Source organism: Heterocephalus glaber, unplaced genomic scaffold (genome assembly GCF_053883595.1).
Source record: "Heterocephalus glaber isolate CG9 unplaced genomic scaffold, H.glaber_assembly_v1.0 deba00000936, whole genome shotgun sequence".
In the NCBI taxonomy this organism is placed as follows: Eukaryota; Metazoa; Chordata; class Mammalia; order Rodentia; family Bathyergidae; genus Heterocephalus; species Heterocephalus glaber.
The window spans coordinates 2740660-2761700 of NW_028258172.1; the positions used below are offsets into that span (position 1 = coordinate 2740660).

Genomic DNA, 21041 nt, shown 5'->3' on the forward strand with positions numbered 1-21041 from the left:
TAAAAAGCTTTCGCACAGCAAGAAAACCACTAACAGTGTGAAGAGACAACCCACAATGTGGGAAATAATTTTCACCAGCTCTCACTCAGACAAATCTCTACTATATATAGAATATATAAAGAACTTAAGACACTCAGACCTCCCAAATTTAAAGATCCAGTCCAAAAATGGTCATCTGAAATAAACAGACATTTCTCAAAGTCTTTGTAAATAGGGAAGGGTGGAGGGGTGAAGGAAGCACAGGGAATAGGGAAAAAATAAGAACCAAGATTCATTATGTACAGGTACAAGCACCCAATGATGAATGTAAATGCATTGTATACCTAAGATGTACCAATAAAAGAATTTCGGGAAAAAAAATAAGTAGAAATAGTAAATACATGAAATGATGTTCAACTTCACTGGTCTTTGAAGAGATGCAAATGAAAACAACGATGAGATTCCACTTCACTCCAGAAAGAATGGCTGCTATCATGAAATCAACCAATAACAAATGCTGACGGGGCTGTGGGGAAAGAGGAACCCTGCTCCACTGCTGGTGGGAGTGTAGACTGCTGCAACCACTGTGGAAATCAGTATGGAGATACCTCAAAGAACTAGGACTGGAAGTCCCATTTGACCCTGCTATTCCACTGCTGGGGATCTTCCTCAAAGAATTAAAAGAATCATACCACAGTGATATATGTGCACCCATGTTCATAGCAGCACAGTTTGTATAGCTAAAACTTGGAAACAGCCCGATAGACCATCAACTGGAAACTGGATCAAGAAAATGTGGGGGTATTTTTTAATGAAATGGAGTTCTAGTCAGCCATAAAATATAAACTAGAGATATTTATAGCTAAATGTATGCACATTGAGGTGATACTCTTAAGTGAAATAAATAGGACACATGTGCGTAGATACCAAATAGTTTCTCTAGTGTGAGAAACTGAAAGTGTAAATAAGAACTAAAAGGTGTAATAGATAATGTGAAATAGGAAGAGAAGGTGGAAAGGGGAAGGGGAAATGAGAAGGGTAGGGTAAAAGAAAGAAGGGAATAGAATTAATATGAGAAAAAGAAAAAATGGAAACAAAGTCTTTGTAGATAGGGATGGGTGGAGGGGCTGAGGGGAGTGCAGAGGAATGGGGCGAAAAATAAGAAACAAGGTGGGTTATGTAAAGGTGCAAATTTCCAATGATGAATGTTGTATTCCTTAAATGTAACAATGTAATTAATCAAAAAAGATACACACTGAAATACTGGATCAAAAACCAGAATTCATGAATGTGTTGAGTTCAAGAAACTCATCCAATCCAAAAAGATTAATAAACTAAAAAATAAATGATAGAAGACAATATTTCATGCGCTAGGACCCCCAGAACAAGCAAGGGTTGCAATTCTAATATCAATCATGGTAAACTTCAACATAAAGCTGATTAGAAGAGATAAATTTTATTGAAGGAACATCCAACAAGAAGAGATAACACTGATAAACATATATTCACTGAATACTGAAGCACTTGTCTTTATGAAACAAGAAATTTAAAAGATCAAATAAACATTAAAAACTCAATTATAGTAGGGGGATTCAGAAACCACACTTTCACAAATAGATAAATCAACTAAACAAAAAACAAAGAAATTTTACACCTAAACCATAACCATGAACATATGGAATTACTATATATGTACAGAGTTTTCCATCCATTTATAACAGAGCATGCATTCTTTTCAGCAGTTTTTCCAAAAGTAGATAATATACTAATCCATAGAGCCTGCTTTAGTAAATATAAAATTATTGAAATCACCCCCTGCACACTATTAGACCACTGTGCAATGGAAATAGCTATCAATAACAGAAGAAATTTTGGAAAAGGCAAAAATCCTGGAAAATTAACAACATATCATTAACAACCAGTGGGCCACAGAAGAAAATAAAAATTTTCTGGAAGTTAATGACAATGAATATACAACTCAATAAAACTTCTGGTTCACTATGAACAGAGCCCTAGGAGAAAAGTTCTTTGCAGTCAATGTTCACATTATAAAAACAGAGCAAATCCAATTAACTCTATGAGAAATCTTAAAATACTTAACAACAACAAACCAGCCTCCAACAGAAATTAAGGAGGACAATTATAAAGTTGAGAGCAGAAAACAATGAAATTAAGACTAAAATAACTAAAAAATATCAACAAATCACAGACTTGGTTCTTTGAAAGAATAAATTAGATAAGCCCTAAGAAAGACTCACCAAGAGAAGAGAAAAAACAAGACAATTGCAAATGATAAATTTGAAATCACAACGCACACTGTTGAAATCCAGAAGTAACTATTCTGAAAAATTATATTCCAACAAATTAGCACATTTTGAAGAAATTGATAGATTTCTAGACACAAACTACCAAAACTAAACCAAGAAGACATAAATATGGTTTACAATCCAATATAAAGCAATGGAATTCAATCAATAATAAGAATCAACCAACTAAAAAAAGTTCAGGCCTTTGATAGATAACTGCAGAACTGCTCAAAGATTTTAAAGATGTTATATCACAGTCTTCAAGCTCTTCAAAGAAATAAAAAGGAATGTGGTGCTCCCAAATTCATTTATGGAAGCCAGTATCACTCTGATTGCAAAACTGAATAAAGACCTGACTAATAAAGAGAACTATAGGCAAATCTCTTAATGAAGATAGATGCAAAAGCCTCAGCAAGAGAGCAAATAGTATGCATCACATTATCAAAAAGATGATACATCATCATCTTGTAGGTTTCATCCTAGAGATGTAAGGATGATTCAACATACATAATTCAATAAATGTAATGATATTTAAACAGGAGTGAGGTCAAAATCATATGATTGTGTCAATAGATGCATCTCCTGGGTGGGTCTGAACAAAGTGTTGTAGAGGGCAAGGGATCCATCCTTTTCTTGTTGTTGTTCATTCATGGGGAAAGCTGTATTGCCAACTTCTGGATCTCAGGGAGAGGATCACTTCCTGCCTGGTGCCACACAATAAGGACACAGAGCCTTCTTAGGAACAAAGAGAAGGCCTGTAGGTGAAAAAACAAATGCGTACACCCTCCCCTAAATGAGCAATTCCACTGTACTCAACCATTGTGGACTTGATTAAGGATACTGATAAAGAACCAATGGTCTTGGTCTTTCCTTTGTGGAGATAAAATGTTTTTCTACTGCGATGAAGCTGTCACAATTTTTTTTTGTATTAAATTCTTTTATTGGTATATTGTAGGTATACAACACAATTACATTTCTCATTGGGAATTGTACCTTTACATAATGAATCTTGGTTCTTATTTTTTTCTCATTTTTTCTTAAGAGTGGTCAGGAAGTGTAGAACAACAAAATGGAAGACAGGATTTGGAAACAAGACCAAGAAAAAAACTTGCAGCTTTTCTTTTTTTAATTAGCAACAAGATGTTCTTTTATAATGTTAATGCAATCACTGTTATATAAGAAATGTACCCAGAAGTGATAGACATTACAACCTGACTTTTCCTACCTAGTTCTGGGACTTCTGGAAATTGAGTACAACGGTTCCTTTCTGTACAAATCACTGCACCGTATCCTTAAGAGCTAGTAAACTTTTAAGCCACCACAAAGCTTTCAGCTATGAAAAGCATTTGTAATAAGATTTCAGAGTCTAAATATTGAAAAATACCCAAGAAAAACTTTTGTAGGGGCACATAAGTGATGGCAAAGAAAATAATGTTTCAAACTTATTTTATTAAATGGACTATCCTTGAATCATTTTGAATGTGAGATGGGTGAGTTGGGTTCTGCTACCAGTGAAACAGATCTATGTGGTAAGTTGGGGTGTTATTCCTATGGAGACATCTTTCATGGGCTTCAAGTTTAAATCCTTGCACTTTCAAAGTTTGAAACAGTTCAAATGAGTCTTAAAGGACTGGGTCACATGGTCCCGTTAAAGAACTTTAACAAGGGCTGGTGATTTAGCTCACTGGTGCCTTACCTGCCTCACAAGCACAAAGTCCTGAGTTCAGTATCTGGTGGGAGGGGGGACACAAGAAGCCTAACAATGGTAATCTATGATTCCCAAACTTGAAAAATAAGACCTTATGGGTAAAAAAGAATACAAAAATGCCAAGACCTGTTTAACAGTAAGGATTCTTTGTAGGAGAACCCCTTCTACTTCCTATTCCCCCATTCAATGGCTTGAGATAATCAGAACACATTGCAGAATTGCTCTAAAAAGCTTAATTCAGACTGCTTCCAAGCCCGTCATATTTAGAGTCAAGGACAAATGCTCTCCAGCATCAACACAGCATCACAGTTCTGTTGCTAATGGTCCTTAAAACTTGGATTCCTCTAAGCCATATCCTTGGTCAGCTTGACTGGAATGTTTGGAGGAGAGGCTTAAGTGATATAAGGTCTACAGGGATGACTTGGGGTGAAAATGAAGAAAGTTCCATGGCCCAGAAAAACACCTACAGGGAACACCCCTTCTATCGTGGGGAAAGGAGACTCTCTTCACAGTGCATAGTTTGAAATCAAAGTGCAATATGGGCAAAAGAGGAGGTGCTCCTGATACACACAAACTTAGTTTTTGATTTTTTGCCATTAATATTTGCTAAAGAATTTAAGCTAAAAATGCAAAGTCATTAACATCAACAGGAACAAGGGCACATTGGAATTCCAAAATATATTTGTGATTGGGAAGAAGAATAAGGTGAAGAGGAGTCTCACATGTCACTTCTTTATTTTTAAACTATTATTCTTTTAAATTTAATATTTGAATAAAATATTTTTCTTTCTTCAATATAAAAATGAATTTTTTATGATCAGCACAGTGACGTTGTCTGTTTTACACTAAAGCTAGTGTAACAGTAAATTGGAAAACTTGGAATATTCTTATACTGGTGTGATTTGTATTTTAACTTGGAAAAATTTTTTAAATTGCCTAATCACCTAAATTAACAAGAATGCTCATCATCCAATCCAAGAATAATGTAGAATACAATAACTCACTGTAGTTTGTACTTCAAAGTCACAAGAATGACATTCATGTGATAATTTAAAGCATACTCTACATTTTTAATTTCTTAATCCAAACAGATTAAAACAGATCACTTTATTGCTGGCAAGATTCATGGAAGGGCCAGTTTTTTTCATAAAGTTAAATTTGTGAGCCAATAGGTGTCCTACTCACACATCAGCAGAACTATGAGTCAAGAGGCAATCTTTTTATTTTCCTTTTAAAGTAGTAAAGGAACAACAAAAACTGGCTGACTGGTGAGTGGCACCACATTAGGGCGCATCGCTCATCAGGACCAAGGCTGGCATCTATGGACAGTTCACAAGAGCATAAAGCGGGCATTCCATCATCTGCATTACAGATTTTATCTTGGAGTATTCAAAAACACTTCCTGTTCAAATGACAGCATGCAAATGACATTTTGCATTCCTTCTCCTTGAGTATGCAAATATAAATCCAAAATAATAAAGCAACTTAATTCAGTCTGAAGGCAGGAAATCCTTGCAGCAGTGATCCCAGAGTTTCACAAAAATAAATCAAAGCAGTAGCTAACATCTCTTCAGCTTTTTGACCTTTTGACTTTTCATTTCTTCTTCGCATCACATTTCCTTTAAGTCCTGTTGCATACCTAGTCTTAAACTCTTTGCTTCTACTTTCTGCTGCTCTTTCCAACTACTGTCCATGTAACTTAAGGCATAATCACTTTCATCTGTGTACTTTTTCCTGTAAAATTTATCGAATATGCTTTGTATTTCTTCTTGAGATTCTCCTTCATCTTCAATAAAATCGTACATTTCAGAGTCTTATTCATCATTATCACCATCTTCTTCCTCTTCGTAATCTCGCTGCCTTTTGTAGCCGGCAGGGAAGGGAAGCCTTTGGGAGGATCTGTATCCTGACAGAGAAGGCTTCGTTCTATTCATCAGTCCTTTGCTGGACTTGGTGATAATATTCTTGGAAGAAATCATTTCCGAGACAACAGTGCACTTGGGCCTTATGGGGGGGGGGGCTTGGGATGCTAACCGTTTGCCCAGGTCCTAAGCTGCTCAATGGTCTCCTAGGGCCTGAACAGTTAACAGTCTGTGCAGCAGGTACTGAGCCACTTATGGATCATGCAGCACCACTGACTGGCTGCCCATGGGGGACTGAGCCACTCACAGGCCGTCGATCATATGAACTGCATATAGGCTGCCCAGGGCCTCCAGAGCTGCCCACAGGTCTTCCAGAAATATCTGAGCCACTGACGGGTTGCCCAGGGCCACTTGCACTGCTTGGAGGTTGCCCAGGGCCACTTGCATCACTGACTGTCCACCCAGAGGGAATTGAGTCACTGGATACCTTCTTAGTCCCACTGACTGATCGCTGCGGTCATGAGCTGGAGCTGCCGTTCTGGTGCCTGGGCACAGAGCCAGAACTAAGTGCGGGCTGAACATTTCCCGGACTGGGCCACCTAGCTGTCTGACCCTTGGACTCTTAGCCTTACACTGGGGAGTCACAGTAGGACCAGGTTTGGAATGGCTAGGATGGGAATGAGGAAGATTTTTTTGCTTTGTGCTCAGTAGTAGATTTCTGAGTCCCACTAGCAGAAGTCTTTGGGACACTTGGGGAATAGGTGCTGGAGTGGGGCTTCCCAGCCCCATTGAAAACAGGTCTGTCATCAAGGGTCTACTATCTCGAAAACATAAAGAACTTAAAACAATCAGACCTCCCAAATTTAAAGACTCAAGCCAAAAATGGGTATCTGAAATGAACAGACATTTCTCACACAAAGAAGTAGACATGGAAAATAAACATATGAAAAAATGTTCAACATCACTGGTCATTTGAGAGATGCAAATGAAAACAACACTGAAATTCCACCTCACTCCAGAAGGAATGGCTGCTATCATGAAATCAACCAACAATAAATGCTGGCGGGGCTGGGGGTAAGAGGAACACTGCTCCACTAATCATGGAAATGTAGACTGGTGCAATCACTGTGAAAATCAGTATGGAGATACTTTAAAGAACTAGGACTGGAAGTCCCATTTGACCTAGCTATTCCCCTGCTGGCTGTCTTCCCCAAAGAATTAAAACAATCATACCACAGTGATATATGTGCACCCATGTTCATAGCAGCACAGTTTGCAATAGCTAAAACCCAAGTTTCAACTGGAGACTGGATCAAGAAAATGTGAGGTTTTAAAAAATAAAATGGAGTACTACTCAGCCATCAAAAATGAGAAATTAGAGATATTTATTGCTAAATGGATTCACATTGAGGTGATACTCTTAAGTGAAATAAACAGGACACACATATGTAAATACCAAATAGTTTCTTTAGTGTGAGAAACTGAAAGTGTAAATAAGGACTAAAAGATATAATAGATAATGTGAAATAGGAAAAAAAGGGGCAAAGGGGAGGGGGAAGTGGGAGGGCTACGGGAAAGGAGAGAAGGGAATGGAATTTATATGAGAAAATGAAAAAAAGGAAACAAAGTCTTTGCAAATAGGGATGGAGGGGTTGAAGGGAGGGCAGGGGAAGGGTGAAAAATAAGAAACAAGAGAGTATGTAAAGATGCCTATCTCCAATGGTGAATGTCATTATGTTGTACACCTAAAATGTACCAAAAAAGGATATTAAAAAAGAAAACAGTTCTGTCATGATCTTCACAAAGTGAAGACTGGGAGCTGTTACCAGATCCTGCCTTGGTCCTGTCTTCTAGCACAGATTTGTATAAAGACAAAGATAAATGTTTCCACTGGCTGTGCGGGGTCTGAATTTTTTTCTAATTTTACTTTTTGGTGCATTTTAGGCATACAATATAATGATATTCATCATTGGAAATTTGCACCTTTACATAATCTCTCTTGGTTTTTATTTTCCCCTTCCCCTGCCCTCCCTTCAACCCCTCCATCCCTCCCTAGTAACAAAGACTTTTTCCATTTTTTCATCTTATCATATTAATTCCATTCCCTCCTTTCCTTTCCCCTGCTCCTCCCACTTCTCCTTCCCCTTTGCCCCTTTTCTTCCTATTTCACATTATCTATTATACCTTTCAGTCTTTACACATTCAGTTTCTCACATTAGAGAAACTATTCAGTATTTGCACATGTGTGTCCTATTTCACTTGAGTATCGCCTCAATGTGCATCCATTTAGCTATAAATGTCTCCAATTTCTCATTTTTTATGTCTGAGTAGTACTCCATTTTGTTTTTTGAAACACCACATTTTCTTGATCCAGTCTCCAGTTGATGGACATTTGGGGTGTTTCCCGGTTTTAGCTATTGCAAACTGTGCTGCTATGAACATGGGTGCATATATATCACTGTGGTATGATTCTTTTAAATCTTTGGGGAAAATCCGCAGCAGGAAAATAGTGGGGTCAAATGGATTATCCAGTTTTAGTTCTTTGAGGTATCGCCCATACTGATTTCTACAGTGGTTGCACCAGTCTACACTCCCACCAGCAGTGAAGGGTTCCTCCTTCCCCACAGCCCCTTCAGCATTTGTTACTGGTTGATTTCATGACAGCAGCCATTCTTTCTGGAGTGAAGTGGAATCTCAGCGTTGTTTTCATTTTTATCTCTAGAATGACCAGTGATGTTGAACATTTTTTCATGTATTTATTTGCTATTTCTACTTCTTTGAGAAATGTCTGTTCATTTCAGAAGCCCATTTTAGGATTGGATCTTTAAATTTGGGAGGTCTGATCTTTTTAAGTTCTTTATAGATTCAAGATAATACACCTTTGTCTGAGGAAAAGCAGGTGAAGATTTTTCCCACATTGTGGGTTGTCTCTTCACACTGCAGGTGGTTTCTCTTGCTATGAAGAAGCTTTTCAATAAGAAGAGATACCACTTGTTGATTGTTTGTGCTAGTTCACAGGCAACTGTGGTTTTGCTCATAAAATCTTTTCCTACATCGATGTCTTCAAGAGTTCTATCTATGGACCAGGGATTTAGCTCAGTGGTTTCCCCTCCTGCTGTGCAAGCACAAGGACCTGAGTTCGATCCCCGGTAAGAAAAAAACCAAAAAAAAAAAAAAAAGTTCTACTTAACCTCTGTTCCAACTGGTTCAGAGTTCTAATTTAATATTTAGACCTTTAATCTATTTAGATTTTAGTTTAGTGCACGGTGAGAGATATAGGTCTAGTTTTAATCTTCGGCAAGTTGAATCCCAATTTTTCCAGCACCATTTATTAAAGAGGCTATCTTTCCTCCAGTGAGGGTGTTTGGCTCCTTTGTCGAAGATGAGATGGCTGAGTGTGTCTGGCGTTGTTTCTGCATCTTCTAATCTGTTCCACTGGTTCTGAGGTCTGTTTCTTTGCCAGTACCATGCTGTTTTGATCACAGTACGTTTGTAGTATACTTGCAAGTTGGGGATCGTGATACCCCTTGCCATGTCTCCATTACCTAGAATGCCTGTTGCTATTCTGGGTCTCTTCTTGTTCCAAATGAATTTTTGGATTGTTTTCTCAAGGTCCATGAAGTATGCTGCTGGGATCTCAATTGGAATTGCATTGCATCTACATAGCAGTTTTGGAAGTATGGCCATTTTCACTATATTAATCCTTCCTACCCAGGAGCAGGGGATATCTGACCATTGTCACGTATCCTCTTCAATCTCTCTTTTCAGAGGGCTATAGTTTTCAGAGAAGACTTCTTTGATTTCCTTCGTTAGGGTGATTCCGAGGTATTTCAGTTTTTTGGATGCTATTGTGAAAGGAATTATTTGACCTATTTCTCTCTGAGTCTATTTGTGTAGAGGAAAGCTATTGATTTTGTGTGTTGACCTTGTAACCAGCTACTTGACTGAATTTAGTTATTAAGCCTAGAAGACTTTTGGTGGAGTTCTTGGGGTCTTCTATGTACAGTATCATGATATGTGCAAATAATGACAATTTGACTTCCTCATTTCCTATCTTTATTCCTTTTATTTCTTTCTCTTGTCTAATTGTCTTGGCTAATGTTTCCAAAACTAAATTGAACAAGAGTGGTGATAGTGGACATCCTTGTCTTGTTCCTGATTTGAGTGTGAAGGATTTCAGTTTTTGACAATTTAGTATGATATTGGCTGTTGGTTTTTCATAGATGGCTTTTGATCAGGGTGTATGATCTTCTTGATGTTCTTCTGCATTCTATTTGCCAGTATCTTATTAAGGATTTTTGCATCTATGTTCATTAGTGAGATTGGCCTATAGTTCTCCTTTTAGGTTGGGTCTTTCTCTGCTTTGGGGATCAAGGTGATGCTTGCTTGCAGGAATGAATTTGGGAGTATTGCTTCCCTTTCAATTAATAGAAGAGTTTAAACAGTAGTGGCAGCAGTTCCTCTCTAAATGTCTTGTAGAATTCAGCAGTGAAGCCATGCGGACCTGTGCTTTTCTTAGTTGATAAGTTTTTCATTATATTCAATTTCATTGATTGATATTGGGTTGTTTAAAATTTTTAGGTCTTCATTCAACTTTGGAAATTCATGTGTCTCTTAATCTGCCCATTTCTTCTGTGTTGTCCATCTTATTGGCAAATAGGTTCTGGAAGTAGGTATTGATGAAGCTCTGGATTTCTGCTGTCTGTTTTAATTTCTCCCTTTTCATTCTTAATTGCATGGATGTGGGCCTTTTCTTTCCTTTCTCGATAAGGTTGGCTGTTTGTCAATTTTGTTGATTCTTTCAAAGAACCAACTCTTGGCTCCATTGATTTTTTTTGTACCATTCTCTTAGTCTCCATTGTATTCACTTCTCCTCTGATCTTTATAATTTCTTCCTTGGTATGAGCTCTGGGGTTGTCCTGCTCTTTTTCTAGAAGCTTGAGGTTCAGGATCAGGTTGTTTAATTGGGCTCATTCTGTTTTCCTAATATGCATATTCACTGCTATGAATTTCCCTCATAAGACTGCTTTCATTCTGTCCCATAGATTGCGATATGTTATATTGTCCATGTCATTTAATTGAAGGAACTGTCTGATTTCCTCTTGAATTTCCTGTGGGACCCATAGTTTATTCAGAAGTGTGTTGTTCAATTTTTACATGATTATGAAATTTTTTGAGTTTCTTTTGCTATGGATCTCCAATTTCATCGCATTATGGTCTGATAATATACAGGGGATAACTTCAATTCCTTTGCACTTACTTAAACATGTTCTATGTATGAGTATGTGGTCTATTTTGGAGAATGAACCATGTGCAGCTGAGAAGAAGGTGTATTCTGATTTTGTGGGGTGGAAGACTCTGTAAACATCTGTTAAGCTCATTTGTTCAAGAGTTCGATTAAGTTCTAGTATTTCATTACTTATTTTTGTCTAGGTGATCTATTTGTGACAGTGGGGTGTTAAGGTGCCCCCTACATTTGTAATAGTGCATATATGAATTTTTATGTCCGTTAGTATTTGTTTTTTATAGTTGGGTGCACTAGTGTTTGGTGCATAGATATTTATGATTGCCATCTCTTCTTCTTGGATTCTTCCCTTTACAAGGATGTAGTGTCCTTCATCTCTCTTAATCAGTGTTGGTTTGAAATCTACTTGATCTGCCAAGAGGATAGCTACTCCTGCATTTTTTCAGGTTCCTGTCGCATGCAGTATTGTTTTCTACCCTTTAACTTTCAGTCTATGAGTTTCCTTTTGAATTAAGTGTGTTTCTTGTATGCAGCATATTGTTGGATTTTGCTTCTTGACCCATTCTGCCAATCTATTTCTTTTGTTGAATTGAGACTATTAACATTGAGGTTATAACTGAAACGTATTGACTTATCTTTGCCATGACTTTTGTTTTTGTTGGATTCTCCCCCTTTACATTTAATTTCTTATCATGCCAGATGGGTTCATTCTGCCTTGCTTCCGAGGGTTGTGATCCTCAATATCTGTTCCTAGAATATTGTGTAAAATTTTTTTTAGTGCAGATTTGGTATTCACGACGTTCCTAAAATGCTCTTTGCCATGGAAGTATCTCATTTCTCCATCCATTTTGAAAGATAGCTTTGCTGGGTACATCCATCTGGGTTGGAGGCTGTTTTCTTTTAGGGCTTGGAATATGTCACTCCAAGCTCTTCTTGCCTTGATGGTTTGTGTTGAGAAGTCTGCTGTGATTCTGATGGGCTTTCCTTTGTATGTGATTTCTTTTCTCTGACTGCTTGGAGAACTTTGTTCTTTTGTTGAGTTTCTGTAATCTTAATAATTATATGCCTGTGTGTAGATTTCTTTGATCAAGGCTATTTGGAGTCTTATATGCCTCATTTATCTGTCTGTCAAGCTCTTTTCCCCTTCTTCGGAAGTTTTCTGGCATTACTTCACTGAAGAGTTTTTTTACGTCATCTGTCCTCTCTCCTGTTTCTTCCTTTACTCTAATCAGTCTTATGTTATTCTTCTTTGCATCTTCTAGGAGCTGCTGGGTTGATTTCTCATGTTCCCTTATCATTTTGAAGCAATCTTTCTTTTCGTGGTCATTAATTGCAATCTTCTCTTCTATATGTGAAATTCTGTCCTCACATTTGCTCCTTCTGCTGTGTAGACTTTCAATAGAGTTTTTCATGTCCTGGAAATCTATTTGCATCTGTTTAATGGATTCCATTTGTTTCCTATTTTGTGTTTCCATCATGTTCCTGAGCTCCTCTCTAGTTTTATGAATCATGTCTTGCACTAGGGGCACAATTTCTCCTGGTATCTGAGAAATTATTGCTGATTTCATTTTTTCCAGATCCCCTTTTGTTGCCAGTTCAGTGGGTCCAGGTGGTTATCAGAGTGTTCCATCTCATTTCCCTTTGGGGTTGCTGTAGGTGATCTGGAAGTCTGGTTTTGTGACTTATTTACGTGTCCTCTCATTTAAACTGTGTGGGCGTTGGTGCTGTTGGCCCCCTCGCGGCTCCCCGCTTCTGAGCTGGGAGAGGTGGGACAAGGGCCTAGAGTGGCAGGAGGGATGGTGGCCCAAAAGCCCCTCCTCTAGGCCAGGAGTGGCAGGAAAGACATCATCCCAAAAGCCCTTTCCTCTGGGCCGGCAGTGGTGGGAAGAATGACCAGTATGATATATTCAGCCGTTGCAGTCCGGTGCATCCACTGCTCCATTCCACCGTTTCATCCCTCCGTGGAGACAGTCATTTTGCATCTGTAGGTTTGGCCGCCATTTTCTCACTGAGAGTCTGGCTCTGGGAGAGAGCACTGCTTGGTACCTCCCTCCTCTTTGTTAAAGTTTCTCTCTTCATTCTCTCTGTAGACTTCAGTTCTCACCTCAGACCCTTCCTGGGTCCCACGGACTCATTTCCCTCATTCTTCTCCTCAAGCTGCTATGTATCAGTGTCCGGACACAAAATCTCTGAGAGGCTCTTTCTCTGCTGCTCACCATTCCACCATCTTCCCAGAAGTCCCAAATAAGTTTTTAGATTGTTCTCCCAAGGTCTGTGAAGTATGGTGCTGTTATTTCAATAGGAATAGAATTGAATCTACATAGCAGTTTGGAAGCATGGCCATTTTCACTATGTTGATCCTTCCTACCCAGGAGCACGGGATCTTTCCATTGTCACATATCTTCAATCTCTTTTCAGAGTGCCATAGTTTTCAGAGAAGAGGTCTTTGATTTCCTTCATTAGGTTGATTCCTAGGTATTTCAGTTTTTTTGATGCTATTGTGAAAGAAATTGTTTGCCCTATTTCTCTCTCAGTGAGTCTGTTCATGTAGAGGAAAGGTTATGGATTTTTGTGTGTTGATCTTGTAACCAGCTACTCTACTGAATTTGGTTATTAAGTCTAGAAGACATTTGGTGGTGTTCTTGGGGTCTTCTATATAGAGTATCACGTCATCTACAAATAATGACAATTTGACCTGTGCATTTCCTATCTTTATTCCTTTTATTTCTTTCTCTTGTCTAATTGCCGTGGTGAATGTTTCCAGAACTATATTTAACAAGAGTGGTGATAGTGGACATCCTTGTCTTGTTTCTGACTTTAGTGTGAAGGATTTCAGTTTTTGACCACTTAGTATGATATTGGCTGTTGGTTTTTCATAGATGGCTTTTATCAGATTGAGGGAGAGACCATTCCAATTTTTTGTAGGGTTTTTATCATAAATGCATGTTGGATTTTGTCAAATGCTTTTGGTGCATAAAGATGATCATATAGTGTTTGTTCTTGGCTCTATTGATATAGTGTATTACATTAATTGATTTGCGTATATTGAACCATCCCTGCATCCCTGGGATGAATCCCACTTGACCAGGGTGTATGATCTTCTTGATGATCCTCTGCATTCCATTTGCCAGTATCTTATTAAGGATTTTTGCATCTATGTTCATTAGTGAGATTGGCCTGTAGTTCTCTTTTTCAGTTGGGTCTTTCTCTGCTTTGGGGATCAAGGTGATGCTTGCTTCCAGGAAGGAATTTGGGAGTATTGCTTCCTTTCAATTTCACTGAGGAGTTTAAACAGTGGTGGCAGGATTTCCTCTCTAAGAAGTCTTGTAGAATTCAGTAGTGGAGCCATCAGGACCTGGCCTTTGCTTAGTTGGTAAGTTTTTAATTATGTTTTCAATTTCAATCATTGATATTGGGTCGTTTAGAATTTTGAGGTCTTCGTTCAACTTTGGTAATTCATATAGATCTAGGAAGCTGTCCATTTCTTCTGTGTTTTCCCTCTTATTGGTGTGTAGGTTCTTGAAGTAGATATTGATGATCCTCTGGATTTATGCTGGGTTCATTGTAGTTTCACCGTTTTCATTCCTAATTGCATGGGTTTGGGCCTTTTCTTTCCTTTCTCTGATAAGGTTGGCTAAAGGTTTGTCAATTTTGTTTATTGTTTCAAAGAACCAACTGGTCGCTTCTTTAATTTTTTTTTTTTGGTACCAGGATCAAACTCAGGGCCTTGTGCTTGCTGGGTAGGCACTGGAAGCACTGAGCTAAATCCCCGGCCATCTTCCTTAATTTTGTGTATCATTCTCTTAGTCTCCATTGAATTGATTTCTGCTCTGATCTTTATAATTTCCTCCCTTGTATGAGCTTTGGGTTTGTCCTGCTCTTCTTTTTCTAGAAGCTTGAGGTTCATCATCAGGTTGTTTAATTGGGCTCATTCTGTTTTCCTAATATCTGTGTTCACTGCTATGAATTTCCCTCATAAGATTACTTTCATTGTGTCCCATAGATTCCGATATGTTGTATTGTCATTGTCATTTCATTGAAGGAACTGATTTCTTCTTTAATTTCCTCTGTGACCCATTGATTATTCAGAAATGTGTTGTTCAATGTCCACGTTTATGAAATTTTTTCAGTTTCTTTTGCTATTGACCTTCAATTTCATCTCACTATATTCTGATAATATAGAGGGGATAACTTCAATTCCTTTGCACTTAAACATGTTCCATGAGCAAGTATACTGCCTGTTTTGGAGATGACCCATGGGCAGCTGAAAAGAATGTGTTCTGATTTTGTGGGGTGGAACACTCTGTAAACATCTGCTAATGTCATTTTTTCAGTAGTTTGAGTTGTATTTCATTACTTATTTTTTGTCTAGTTGATCTATCTATTTGTGACAGTGGGTAATTGAGCTTCCCCCACTACTATTCTATTAGTGCATATATGATTTTTCATATCTGTTAGTATTTGTTTTATATAGATGGGCCCACCAGCATTTGGTGCATATATATTTATGATTGTCATCTTTTCCTCTTGGACTATTCTCTTAAAAAGGATGTAATTTCCTTCTTTGTCCTACTCAGTGTTGGTTTGAAATCCACTTGTTCTGCAAAGAAGATTGCTACTCCTGCTTTTTTTCAGGTTCCTGTTCCATGGAGTATTGTTTTCCACCCTTTAACTTTCAGTCTATGAGTTTCTTTTTGAATTAAGTGTTTCTTCTGTGCAACATATTATTGGATTTTGCTTCTTGACCCATTCTGCCAGTCTATTTCTTTTGATTGGTGAATTGAGACCATTAACATTGATGGTTATAACTTATACAAATAGACATCCTTGTCATGACTTTTCATTTTTGTTGGATTCTCCTCCTTTCATTAAATTTCTTGTTGTGCCTGATGGATTCATTCTGCTGGGCTTCCTGGGGTTGTGATTCTCATTATCTTTTCCTAGGATATTGTGTAAAATTTTTTGGATCATTTGTTTGGTATTCATGAAGTTCCTAAGGTCATCTTTGTCATGAAATTATTTTATTTCTCCATCCATTTTGAAAGATAGCTTTGCAGGGTATATCAGTCTGGGTTGGAGGCTGTTTTCTTTTAGGGCTTGGAATATGTCACTCCAAGCTCTTCTTGCCTTGATGGTTTTTGTTGAGAAGTCTGCTATGATTCTGATGGGATTTCTTTTGTATGTGATTTGTTTCTTTTCTCTGACTGCTTGGAGAACTTTGTTCTTCTGTTGTGTTTCTGGAATCTTAACAATTACATGCCTATGTGTAGATTTTTTTGATCAAGGCTAGTTGGAATCCCATATGCCTCACTTATCTATATGTCAAGTTCTTTTCCCCTGCTTGGGATATTTTCTGCCAGTACTTCTGTGAACACTTTTTTTATGTCATCTGCACTCGTTCCTGTTTCTTCATTGACCTCAATCAGTCTTATGTTATTCTTCTTTGCATTGTCTAGCAGCTGCTGGATTTTCTCATGGTCCCTTATAATTTTGAAGCAATTTTTCTTTTCCTGGTCACTAATTGCAGTCTTGTCTTCTATATCTGAAATTCTGTCCTCACATTGGCTCATTGTAGGTGATCTATATACTTTCAATTGATCTTTTCATCTCCTGGAAATCTGTTTGCATCTGTTTAATGGATTCCATTTGTTTTCTGTTTTGTGTTTCCATCATGTTCCTCAATTCCTCTCTAGATTTATTAATCATGTCTTTCACTATGGGCCCAGTCTTTGCTGTTATCTGAGAAATTTTTTCTGATTTCATTTTTTCCATATCCTCTTTTGTTGCCAGTTCAGGGAGGCCAGGTGCTTGGATATCAGAGTGTTCCATCTCATTTCCCTTTAGGGTTGTTGTAGGTGATCTGAAAGTCTGGTTTTGAGACTTGTTTAGGTGTCTTCTCATTTTGGTCGGTGAAGGGACACGGTATGTTTGTGCTGTTTGCGCCCGTGGTGCTCACTTCCTCTGTTCTGGGAGTGGTGCTACTGTGGCCCTCCTCCTCTGCACTGGGATCAGCTCTGTGGTGCCCTGGAAGCCTCTTCCTCTTGTGCTGGGAGAGGTGGTAAGGCGTCCTGGACGCCTCCTCCTCTGGGCTGGGAGCGGTGCTACAGCAGCCTAGAAATCTATTCCTCTGCACTGGGCTGGATTTCTTCTCAGTATGAGTAAAGGGAATTCCTTTGGAAGAAGGGTGCCTGTCCCCAGGAACTTTGTTCAGTTTTGTGTTCACACTTTCCTTCTGAGATGGTGCATTTTTAGATACAGTTGGAGGTAGTTTTGCATCTGTCTCCAATTTCTTTTTCCTATGCCTTTGTTCAAGGAATTCTTGCTCCTTAACTTCTTGTGCAGCCTTAGATCACTCTTCTGTTTCCTTCACCACCTTGATCTCCACTGGTTCAAACTGCTTTTTCTCAACCAGCCTCAGTAAATTAGTGAAGTTCATGGGGGTGGGGCATTTTAAGGGGGACCTTTGGTTTGCTTTCAACTTTAGGAGGCTCTTATTCTTCGTCATACTCCTTCTCCAACTCCACCTGATTTTATTCTAAGAATTCATCCTCTTCTTCGATCTCACACTCTTGGTCTGTTCCCTGGCTGGTGTGACATTCTATCACCTGCCTCCTCTTTGACTTCTCCTCAACAGGGATCCCATTGTAACCATGGAAATTATCCTTTGTCCTCTTGGCCATAGCTCTTGCTTTCTTGTCATGTTTGAGCTCCATTTATTTTTTCACTAGTTCTTCTTTTCTCCTTTTCTCTTCCACGGCCTTTCTTCTGAGCTCTTCTTCATTTCTTCTAAGCAAAACTTGTACAGCTTCTGATTAGAGACTTTTAACCTTTGGGTTTTTCTTAGGAGGTGCCACTGCCAAACTATACTTTTGGGCACATTCTTGATACCTTGTCTTTCAGAAGCTATCAGGAGAATTTCCCTGAAGTCCATGTTTGGCCAAGGGGGAGAAACTGGGGCCAAGCACTCAGAAAGGAGTGCAAGTATGCCTTGATGAGGCACCCAGCAACACCAAGTGAACTCCCTTGGCAGCCCTTTTCTACCCCTCCGCAACACAACTACTTCTGTTGCCTTCCAATACTGTCTGGTATACAATTTTTCAAAGTAGTTTCTTAACTGTCCTGGATTTTAAAAGTATGTTTTTCATTCTTAATTACATTGATGTGTCTTTTCTCTCTTGGTGAGTCTAAGAGTATTATTCATTCATTCAAAAGCCCTGCCCTTTGATTAGTTTATTTCCTGTACTAAATTTTTAGTCTAGATTTCATTGATTTCCTCTGATCTTTATAATTTCCCTGCTTAATTTCTATTTCGTGCTAGTTTGCTGTTGTTTCTCAAGTATCTTAAGATTTCTCATAAGGCTATTTGTTTGAATTTCCTCTGATTTCCTAATATGAACATTGATTGGAATGAACTTTCCTCTTAGAATTGCTTTCATAGTGTCCCAGAGGTTTCAATGAGTTGTACATTAATTTCCAGAAATTTTTTTCATTTCTTCTTTGATTTCTTCTGTGACCCCATTAGTTTATGAGTATGTTGTTAATTTTCCAGGAATATTTTCCTTTTCTGAAATTTCTTCTGTCATTAATTTCTATGGTTTTGCACGTAAGTCTGAGAGTATGCACGGAGTACTTTTAATTCTTCTATATTTTCTTAGCAGAATTTGTTGACTACAGTGTGATCTACTTTGGAAAAAGTACCATGTCCTACATGAAAAAATGTATACTCTGTTGTAGAAGGGTAGAATAGTCTGTAAATATGTATTAAGTCCATACGTTAAAGGGTGTGGTTCAACACTGAGATTTCTTTATAGATTTTGAAAAATTGATCCATCTCTTTGCAAAAGTGGGATATTAAAATATCTTACTATGATTGTTAATATTTATTTGATCTTTTAAGTTCAGACATTTAGAATCTCAAATAAATATGACCAGAAAGTAACCCTACTATTATTGTAGTTAGGTAAGTTAATTAGATATCTTGTAGGCAGTTAGACAGGGCTGCCCTCAAGGTGCTGGCCCTCAAGGCCCCAGTCCTCCAGGTGCCAGCCCTCCAGAATCAAACACAGTGAGAAGCCAACATGGAAAACAATTGAGGCACATTTACTGCTTAGCATTATAAAAAGAAGAGGCACTACTTTCCCAAGAGATAGCAGTGATTGGTATTCTAAATGTGAATTTCCTTGTATGTGACTTGTTTTCCCATTTGATTCCCATTTAATCAATGTTACCTGGGTGACTATACTTATAATCTTACTGGTTGGTCATGGTTTTGTCCCAACTCATGCCCACCTTGTAAATTTTCATTGGGTCTTTTGATTTTGTCCCACTTTGTACCTTCCTCACCTCATGGCTTTGCTGTATAAAACAACTTTGGAAAGTAGGGTGGGCAGGCAACCCACTTCCTGGTTCCCCTTCTGTCTCTCTTAGAAGCTTTCTTTTTCTCAATAAGTTTTTCCTATTAACTTTTGTAGTTCCTAAAATTCATTCTTCAATTTTAGAGAACATGAACTCATGTTGGTTTGGGAGTTACATCTATTCCCCCTATATCACTATGACCAAACATAGTTAAACAGAAACTCATAACAAAGAAAATATATTAAATACTTTTAGAGAGAAACACAAAATTAATAAGGCCAAACCCATAAGAATTGCAGCAGATGTCTCAATAAAAAGCATAAAATCTGGACCGTTTGAAAGAAAGGATTTAAGCCTCAAAAAATAACCTATATTACTATATTCTATGAGGCTATGCTTCACAATCAAATGAAAGAAAAAGACCTTTATTGATAAGGATAAGTTAAATCCATAAGAAAAATGATAGCATTGTAGAAAATACTAACCAACACAATGATGACAACAGCAATTATGAAGCCAAGGGAAAGAAAAAAAATACTGGGAGAGTACATAAATTAAAACAAAGGTGAATCAATCACTAGAAAAAACAAAATGACAGGAATTGCTAAACAGCATTCAAAGGTAATTCATGTAAATAATTTTAACTCTCTTAGGAGACACAGACTAGAAAATTGAATCAAAACACAACACTCATCTTTATGTTTTTTTTGAGAGAATCACTTTATCTGCAAAGACATACATAGACTGAAATAAAAAGGATGGAAAATCATACTCCAAGTTTTGGAGCTTAAAAACAAGTAGTGGTATTTATATTAAACAAATATGTCTTCAAACCAAAGTTGCTGAGAGGAGACAAGAAGGCTGCTATCAATTGTCAAAGGAAAGAGATCTCCAGTTAGAGATAATTTTATATATATATATATATTTGTACTGAAGATCAGTATACTCTTTCATGAAACAGATATTATTTGATGTTTAGGAACAGATAAGCCACAATTAAATAATGGTAGGGTACTTCAATATTCCACTCACACAAATAAAGGGGTCAAGCAACAAAAAATTCAACAAAGAAACATCAAAATTAAATGCTATAATTCATATGTATTCAAAAATGTCTACATTGTGCTTCATCTAATAATGTAGAATGCATATTCTTTTTAGCAGCCAACAAAGATTCTCCAAAATAGACCATATTTGAGGCCACAAGGCAAAGGATCAATAAACACAAAACAGTTTAAATAATCTCATACAGCTTTCATAGCCCAATGAAATGAAACTAAAAATTGACTGTAATAGAAACTATACAAACACATGGAGATTGATTAATACACAATTGAATCATCAATGGATCACTAAAAATCAAAGAAGAAAATGTAAAATTTCTAGCCTTAAATGATGAAAACTCTACATATCAAAATCTGTGGGGAACAATGGAAACAGTTCCAAAAGGGAAGTGTATAGGTATGAGTGCCTTTATGAAATGAACAGAGTACAAAGAAATCATGTAATGGTACATGTCAACATCCTGGAAAAAGAAGAGCAAACAAAATCTTAAACTAATAGAAAAAAATAATAAAGACCGAGCA

The 21041-nt window shown here is 37.6% G+C and overlaps 1 pseudogene; it reads right to left on the reverse strand.

Moving 5' to 3' along the window:
- Positions 1 to 5552: 5552 nt before the first annotated feature.
- LOC101697995 (protein SPT2 homolog pseudogene) lies at positions 5553 to 18031 on the reverse strand (annotated as a pseudogene).
- Between the last annotated feature and the right edge of the window lie 3010 nt (positions 18032 to 21041).